The 8,151-nt window shown below is 38.1% G+C and overlaps 1 protein-coding gene across 4 annotated transcripts in view; it reads right to left on the bottom strand.

Annotated features, from left to right (window-relative positions):
• The window catches only part of LOC134207667 (ras-related protein Ral-a), a 71,257-nt gene extending 63,106 nt beyond the window's left edge, over positions 1-8,151 (bottom strand). The window contains exon 1 of one of the 4 annotated variants that reach the window (XM_062683453.1): positions 7,890-8,151. The gene's annotated coding sequence lies outside the window, so the exon portion shown is untranslated. Of the gene's footprint in view, positions 1-7,658; positions 7,799-7,830 lie in introns of those variants that run through there. The other 3 variants (XM_062683449.1, XM_062683450.1, XM_062683451.1) reach the window with 3 other exon arrangements.

Consider the following 8,151-nt stretch of genomic DNA (forward strand, 5'->3'; position numbering starts at 1 on the left):
GCACGGAAAATATCCACCTAGATGCACCTAAAATATCACTTACCTCCGCGAAGCCTCATTATGTTTAGGTTATGTATCATTCATTCTTGTTTACAATGCAGGTCTTCCGCAAATTCCGAAGCTGCAATCACACTAACACAATCTCACTCAAATTGTTTACGTGGATATACAGTCATATTCACCGAGATTTTTAGTAAAAGTGACGTGAATTTCAGGTGAGCATTACTAACGTCACGTAACAATCGTCGTTTGTTCAAAACAGATCAGTTACGTGATTTTTCACGTGAATATGACGTGATGATTTTTTAGAGTGAGTTTTACACAAAACTAGCAATTATAACTAGGCTGCAGGATCAATTTTTGGTTTATCGCCAAGTTTATTGATTCCCCTTTCACACCCGCTTCGAGTTCGTGACTCATTACAGCCGACGAACCGTATTTCTGAACATTATTACAATAACCTATGTACTGTATTTATGTACAGTTTTGTTTTGTTTGGATTTTTATTGTTTTACAGTGATCGTTCGCTAATTGGGGCACGACCTCACCCCAACTAGCGAATACCGTTCGCTAATTGGGGCGTTTTGACAAGCGTCAATGTTGTTTACTTTTTGCATTGAACAAAGGAAAATTTTACGCGCCAGAAAATAACGATCCCGCCAAACACGGAAACAAAACGTCAACTCGTTTTTGACATCACATTCTGACGTTTAGCTGCTTTTTAATTGGGTTTCGCCCCAATTAGCGAACCCCCAACTAAAAAGCGCCCCAACTACACGTAAAAAAATAACCTTATATGTTATGGCAAAAAACCATTCGAAAATACTTATACACTTCATTATGCCACCTAATGAATGATCCCGTATCAAAAAGCTAATAACATTCATAAGTTAATGAAAAGTATAAGTTTCCGAATGTATGTGACTAATGCGATGTATAAGTTTTTTCTTATACATGTCATTAAGCGCCTGCTTTGGCAAAAAAGTATTAGAAATATTAATAATAAACAACATTAATTTTTTTTTACGTGTAGAAAAACCCCAATTAGCGAACGTTCACTGTATTGGACGTTTTGCTTGCCCTGTGAATCAAACATCCAATGTAACAATCAAATTTAGTTTGATCGATTTTGTACATTGGTCAATTTATTGTTTTCGAATTTTTATGGGCTTATGTATAATATTAGGGCAAGTGTTCATGTACACGGATAAACATAAAAAAGCTAAAAAGATTAAACTTTAATCTAAAACCGTATTCGGTCTATCCACTCATTGCTATGATTATTTTTCTAGTAAGCTAGTGGATGATTAATATAAATTTAATCATTGGAAATGATTATTCAATGTTTATCTAATGAAGATTAAAGAATTCAGTCTAAAAAATCTGTATTCAACAAAATGTAAACAATTTCAAAATTAAAAACGTAGCACGATACTCCAAAAAGTTATACATTTTTTCTATTGAAATCATGATTATTTATTGTCACATATAGACGAGATATAAATACTTATGCCCGAGATCATGCCAAGTAAAATATTCGCAGCGCGAAAACGGTCACCAATATCATCCATACTCTTGGGATTCGGCGAGAATTCAGGCAAGAAGACTTCCACCCCTGGTGTTCTCACCCGAGTTCTCACCATGTTGTGGCATTGCAGCTCCTAAATAAACAATAATGAAAAAGAAAACATCTGTTTAAAAAAAATAGTCCAATGAAAAAGTGAATATTATCTATACCTACCGTCTTACGGTCAACCAGAGAAAACGGCGCATTCAGACCACCAGCTTTGACCCATCCAAAGGTGCTGTTTTCGTCCCGCGAAGAAAACCGTATCCAACTTTATCCTTCATACGATTCCTGCTCCAATTGGATAATGACGAGAACCAAATCCACCTGTTGCGACACGACTTCCTTCACCACCATTTGTCTTTCGATTTCCCATTTAGACTTATTGCTGTGGAAATCAAATGTGTTTTAAGTTAATGCTCCTCATCGCATTCGGTTTAGAAAAGCACTTACCCTTCGTAGGCCATCAAAGCTCATTTTTTAAATCTTGCTGGCTCCTGGAAATATTCTTTTTACGGCTTGTCTGAACTAAATGGTTCTATAGAAAAAAGTTGACAAGTCCCAGCAGTAACGAAAATAAATCAAAGATAATATTAAATTCCCGAAAAGCATTACGACGAATAAAATAAAGAAAGCAGCGCTTATTTTGTAAGCTCTCAGAAGAATAAAATTTAAAAAAGCTTGAAAAAGATTAAAAATTAAGCTAAACACATTTTTTATTTTTATCCGTGTAGCATGTAAATTGGTATAAGCATAGCATAGCATAGTTACGGTGTACTTCGTAGATTGAACACTAGTGATATGTCCTCATGTTTTTCTTTTGAAATCCTTATTCAGGGTGTGATCCTTGATTTCAATTTAGGATAAAAATCACAAAAGCATGAGAATTACTACTCCTGGCCACGCCCATCTTCACCGTAACTTGGGAGGGGAAGGAAATGCTGACTTTCTTAACGAGATGCTCCCGACTCAGCGACACCCTCATAAGTAACACGAAGTTGGATATAGGGGAAGGTATTCGTTGGGATTTTCCTATAGCTGACAATGTGACCGTGGTAGATCTTGCACCGTAATACACTACGCAAAGGTGTCCACCCAGGGGCTCATGTAGCATGTAGATTGGTATAAACGCTATTATTTACAACATTGAACTCGATTTTTTCTGAAATTGTTACTTAGGTCCTTTTGAAAAGTTAAGCGAAATTTCATTCAATTGAAAATTCAAAAAACACGAATGGAACACTGCTGGAGAAACCAGCGAGTTTGTTCTATTTTGCTCCAGATTCAAACTAGAATGGCGGTCGAAAATTTGGAATGAAACTGAATCGCTACTGATTTCACTCTTAGTCACAAACAAGTTGTTTCAATTAGTTTGCTCTGAAGATACAATACAACCTCCAGCTGGCGACCGGTCAGATTCTAAGTAACATTTCAAGTTTTATAACGCTCTTGAAGACCATAGTTTACTCTTCAAGTGTGTTATAAATCCAGCATAAAACCAAAATGTTACTAGGGATATGATCGAAGAGATTTCCACCGACTCCAAGTCTGTCAAGCTTGGCTATTGATTCGCTAATAAGGCATTGCTGGCAGCGGTGGTCACGACCAGGGTTGTTAATCGATAAATTATCATCGTTAATTTAACGCCATCTTCGATAACGATAACACTTTTACGATAATGCTTCGTTGACGATAAAATGAGCGTTGAATTAACGTTATCGTTATCGAGTATTCGTTGATTTATCGATAATTATCGAGTTAACTGTAACATGTACTACAGTTTGAAGTGCAAATATTCACAAGCTGGATTTGCAATATCTATTTTAAAAATATTGTATCGCCTTACAATATTCGAGAACGCCTTTAAATCCTGGAATTAAATTGGGATTCAAGGAGGTCACCGAATTGACCAACACATTATTTCGTTCAATCATTAAAGTTCTTACAGAGTCGCAGTTCTCCATAGTAGAGAATCTGAGAGCATTTTTAATGTCTACCTATACTTATGTTTAATCTAGCATTATAAACAAAACTTCTGTTTTGAAGATCCGGAGCACCCAGTTATATGAATATTTTATGACTCACAGTTTAGACTAAACTCCTTAGTCTAACCAAATCATAGGTGACGAGGTTAGTCCACCAATCTGTTGAGAGAATATTCACTTGGTACTGGTGCTGCCTGGAATGCAGCACTACAGATCGCTGCATCAAATTAATTTCTAGTACTTGGATCCCAATATATTGTCGATGACATCTAAAAAAAACGCTAACCACCAACAGAGCACCTCACTTCTCATCGTTTCGTAGAGCAGCATGCATTAAGCATTAATTTTAGAATGCCCCGCTTCAATCAAAATTAACTCTGATCAACCAGCTGCAAACAATTTGTTCCATTCTCGACTTCTGTCAAAATTTTTCACCAACTTTATTCGCGTAATCTAGTAACCACATTATCGCAAATTTATCGAGTTAACTTACGTTAAATTATCGAACTACGATAATAATTCAGTTGATTCATCGTTATCGTAGTAACCGATAACGTTGATCACAATCAACTTTATCGGCGATAACGATAAATTAACGATTAACAACCCTGGTCACGACAACAGCAGTTAGTTGATCGTTTTCAAATTCAAATCAAACACACTGGCGAATTTAACTGAGAATAGGTTGCATATACCTTGTTGTGTACTTGCAAACTCACTATTAAATACCATGGACGATGGAAATCTAGACTCTTTGAGCTGTTCATTTATGTAGTTCCAAAAGGACTTGAGGCGAGATCTTAGTCGTCGCTGTATCCCTCTTTGCTAGCGTAGGAGATGATAACGACTGATTCGCTTATATTCGTGGTTGAGTCTGACATACCGGTAGTGGAATTTGAGTGGCAACGTATCGTGTACCTTCTGAGTACAGCTATCTTACACCTTTTTGAGCGACCGGAGAGCATTCGTCATCCACGGGATATAAGAGTCATATCGAACGGACTTGTCGGCCTGTCGATGATGTACACCATGATGTGAGAAAAAGTTTCTGCAGCAGAATTAATGTCCACTGAATCGAGAATGTGTTCCCAATCCATATTTGATAGCACTTCGGTAATACTGCGATGGTCCCCCTATGGAAATCGTACAACACTGCGGCTGGGATGTTGAAGAAATCACGGAAAAAATTATCTTCAACGGCAATCACTAGAGGGCGGTGATGAGGAACATCCTAAGGACGCAGGAGCCATACAGATGGAAGATGCAAGAACCAAACTATCATTTTTGCTTTCAATCTGGAGTCAACTTCAACAATGCGTCCCGGTAGTGTACTGGATGCAGATTGCAGAGCCGAGGTGTGCGACATCACCTCTTAACCCTCACTGCCAGTACTAGTCATATTAGGCAGAAGAGTTTGGAAAATAGAGTTTTACTCACCGTTGCAAATTTGCGAGTTCCTGAATCAAATGCATTTATCGAACAATCAATTTTATTACAACAACATCCATCTTGAAAATTGGAAAACTTACATCACTCATTTGTTTAACAGTTTAAAATATTTGCTCATCAAATACTACAAAATCAAATACGATATGTACTACTGATAAGTGATAAGATACCAACATTGCTCCATAATGAATCATTTGGCGCCTCGTCCTTCACTTATGTAAAGGCTTACTAGTCTCTTATTTTTTTACACGCCATGCAAAAAAAAACATTCTTACACTGAAGGATAGGATGGGGCTCGCAAAACTCAGATAACTCCATTACGTGATTAGTGTACCGCTCCTATGGCCATAATGCGTGAGCGATCAACTGTGACAGTGACTGGCCATCATCATTATAGCGCAACCGCAAATTCTCCAAATTTTCGAACCAAACAACTGCTCAAACACGACATAAGCCCAGTAAATCAGAGGAAAAAATAACGGATTCACACAGGCGAGGCTCAAATCGCCACTGCAAAACGAGAAAAACAAACAAAACTTTCGGCACTGAAGCGATAACGTTCGAATGAGAAATTGTCACGGTTTTGCGTGGAAAGGGGAAAAAATTAAACTCTAATTAAATTAAACAGAATTTGCCGGTCCAGTCCGAACGACTGGGCTTTCCCCAACATCTTTTCAAACTGGAGCGTCAAATTGAACTTCTAGTGGATAAATCAACCTATTAAAAGTTTTTTTTCCAATTACAAAGTTTACGCAACCTTTTTTTGTAAAGGTTTACAAGTTTTTTTTCTGTGCTACTATTCTCATAAATACCAAAGTGAATAGCTTATCTTATCAAAACAACTGATCGATGATGATTGTATTTCACAGATAACTCAACAGCTGTGTGTTAACAAATCGAATGGCTTAGCTTAATTGAATGAGTAAAATCATACATAATAGGTACCTTTCGTAGGGTTCAACACCGCTTCGAACAAAAGAACTTTTAAAAAAGATCTTTAAGAGATCTATATAGAATCATATGAAGCAATACACCGCACTCAACCACGCAATGATAAGTCTATGTTGGAAGGGAGCTGTAATGGTTCTTACCCATCGCTATTGTCCATTTCAATTGAATTCTTACTCAATTTGGACAAAAGACTTGGCCACCCCTGCAGTTTATTCTTTCTGGAAGACGATTATGAATGACGACATCACCGAAACATAATCATCGCACAGCAAAGTCTGACAACGATTTCCGCTTCGCATTGTGATTGCGCATTCTTTGCCAGTATCATGACGAACGACTACTCATGGTCGGTGCGCCATCGTGTCAGTCAAATTCGATGCATGAATGCAGGGGAACAGGAAACACGGATTCTGTGTTATTCGTTATCGCTTTTTGCTCTTCTTAGCCTGTGGCAAGGTTCACAAAAGGCTAATTTCGGAAGTATTAGTAGTCAGTTTAATTCCTCAAGTTTCTAACTTCTGGAGTTTCTCACAATTAACAAAATAGTCATTGGCAACTGCATATTTGCAAGCCTGTTCCGTTTCCCTTCCCAAAACAATGAAAGTTTACTAACGAAAGGGAAAGCCGCTCGGTGCGGTTTGGCATGCTCCACGTGACCCCGAGCCGAGACAACGAATGAATCGTATAGCAAACAACCACTCAAACCGTCATTCGTACCTTACAACAAGCCAAACAAGCTGGCTCTATTATGCTAATCTAAATTCAACTACGCTACGCGCAACTATTGTGCGGTTTTATTGTTATTTCTTGTTGATGCGCTATTACCCACGGCTTCTCTTGTACTCCTCGCCGATGGCTCTTTCAAACTGTGTTGTAAAAATGTGCGTTTGCTTTCGTTCGAAAGTATGGCATCATAAAATGAGCATTTGATCTGAACTCGCACTGCGATGGCACACGTCAACGCTAACCAATATTGAAGGCGTTGTTGGAGATGAAAATTAAAAACACGCCAATTATGTCTGCGTTTTATTACCTTATTGGCTATGAGCATAAAAAATATACTGAAATATGTGTTGTGATTAAAATCAAATTTCAACATCATCAAAGTAATAATCATTAAAAGTTTTTTTTATATATCGATCGATCTACAATTAAACCACCTTTAATTTGCGTTTAATAACATATTTTTAACTTTTTCTGTTATTAAAGTAAAGATTATTGTACTGACTCTTATCTTTGCTGTTATTTTCATATCTTTATTCTAAGGTACCTTCCAGCTCACAATTGAGCAGCCCCTCAACGCGGAGCACTTTCTGTTTCTTGCAACTAGATTTTATAAAGCTCAATCTTCTCGCACAGCTACAAAATCTATGATTTGTATCTTCAAAATAACTATTCTAGTCACCTAAAATACAACATAAAACATAAAAATTAGGAAAATAGGAATAAGGGAATGTCCACAAATTACGTAACGCTTATAGGGGGGAGGGGGGGTTGAGTGAAGTGTGACGATCCATACGAAATTTTCAGAAGCTTCATACAAAAAGTGTGACGTAGGGGGGAGGGGGGGTTGAAAAAGTCCAATTTTTGCGTTACGTAATTAATGGATCTTCCCTAAAATCTTTGCAAAAACTTGAAACCAGAGAGGCGTTGTCGCCTTCAATTTATTCCACCTCGCCCCGTTCTGCTCTCTGGCTTCATCCTACCGTCATTGATTATGTTCTCCACGCAATCCGCTGTTGTCAATAAAACTATCCTCAAGCTTTCGGAACGTATCACCGAAACATTATCCGATCCACAGAACAACCAAAATCAATATTTTTCCGCACAAAGATCGATCCATCCAACACAATTTCCCATAATATAAAATCTTCTCACTTCTCAGGTTGCGATTATCGGCATCCACCAGTGTTGAAGCTGAAGGCGTCTGCACTTACACTTTTCTCCTCCTCACTGACTGCTGATGGGAACCGTTTTCCACGCACTGCCACCCAAGCAAGAGAATCAAACTCGAATCGGTCGTATCACTGCACAGATTTCGATGACCGCATACAAGACGACCACCGGAACGCGATATTCCCCTGCGGAGGAAAGGGTCGATTTTTCCTGATCCCGACGGAACCGAGTACGATTAGAAAAAAAAAACTTTTCGCTACGCTGCCACCGAGCACCGTTCCGTTTGCAAGTGAAGACGAATCT

This window comes from Armigeres subalbatus, chromosome 1 (assembly GCF_024139115.2).
Source record: "Armigeres subalbatus isolate Guangzhou_Male chromosome 1, GZ_Asu_2, whole genome shotgun sequence".
NCBI classification, from domain to species: Eukaryota; Metazoa; Arthropoda; class Insecta; order Diptera; family Culicidae; genus Armigeres; species Armigeres subalbatus.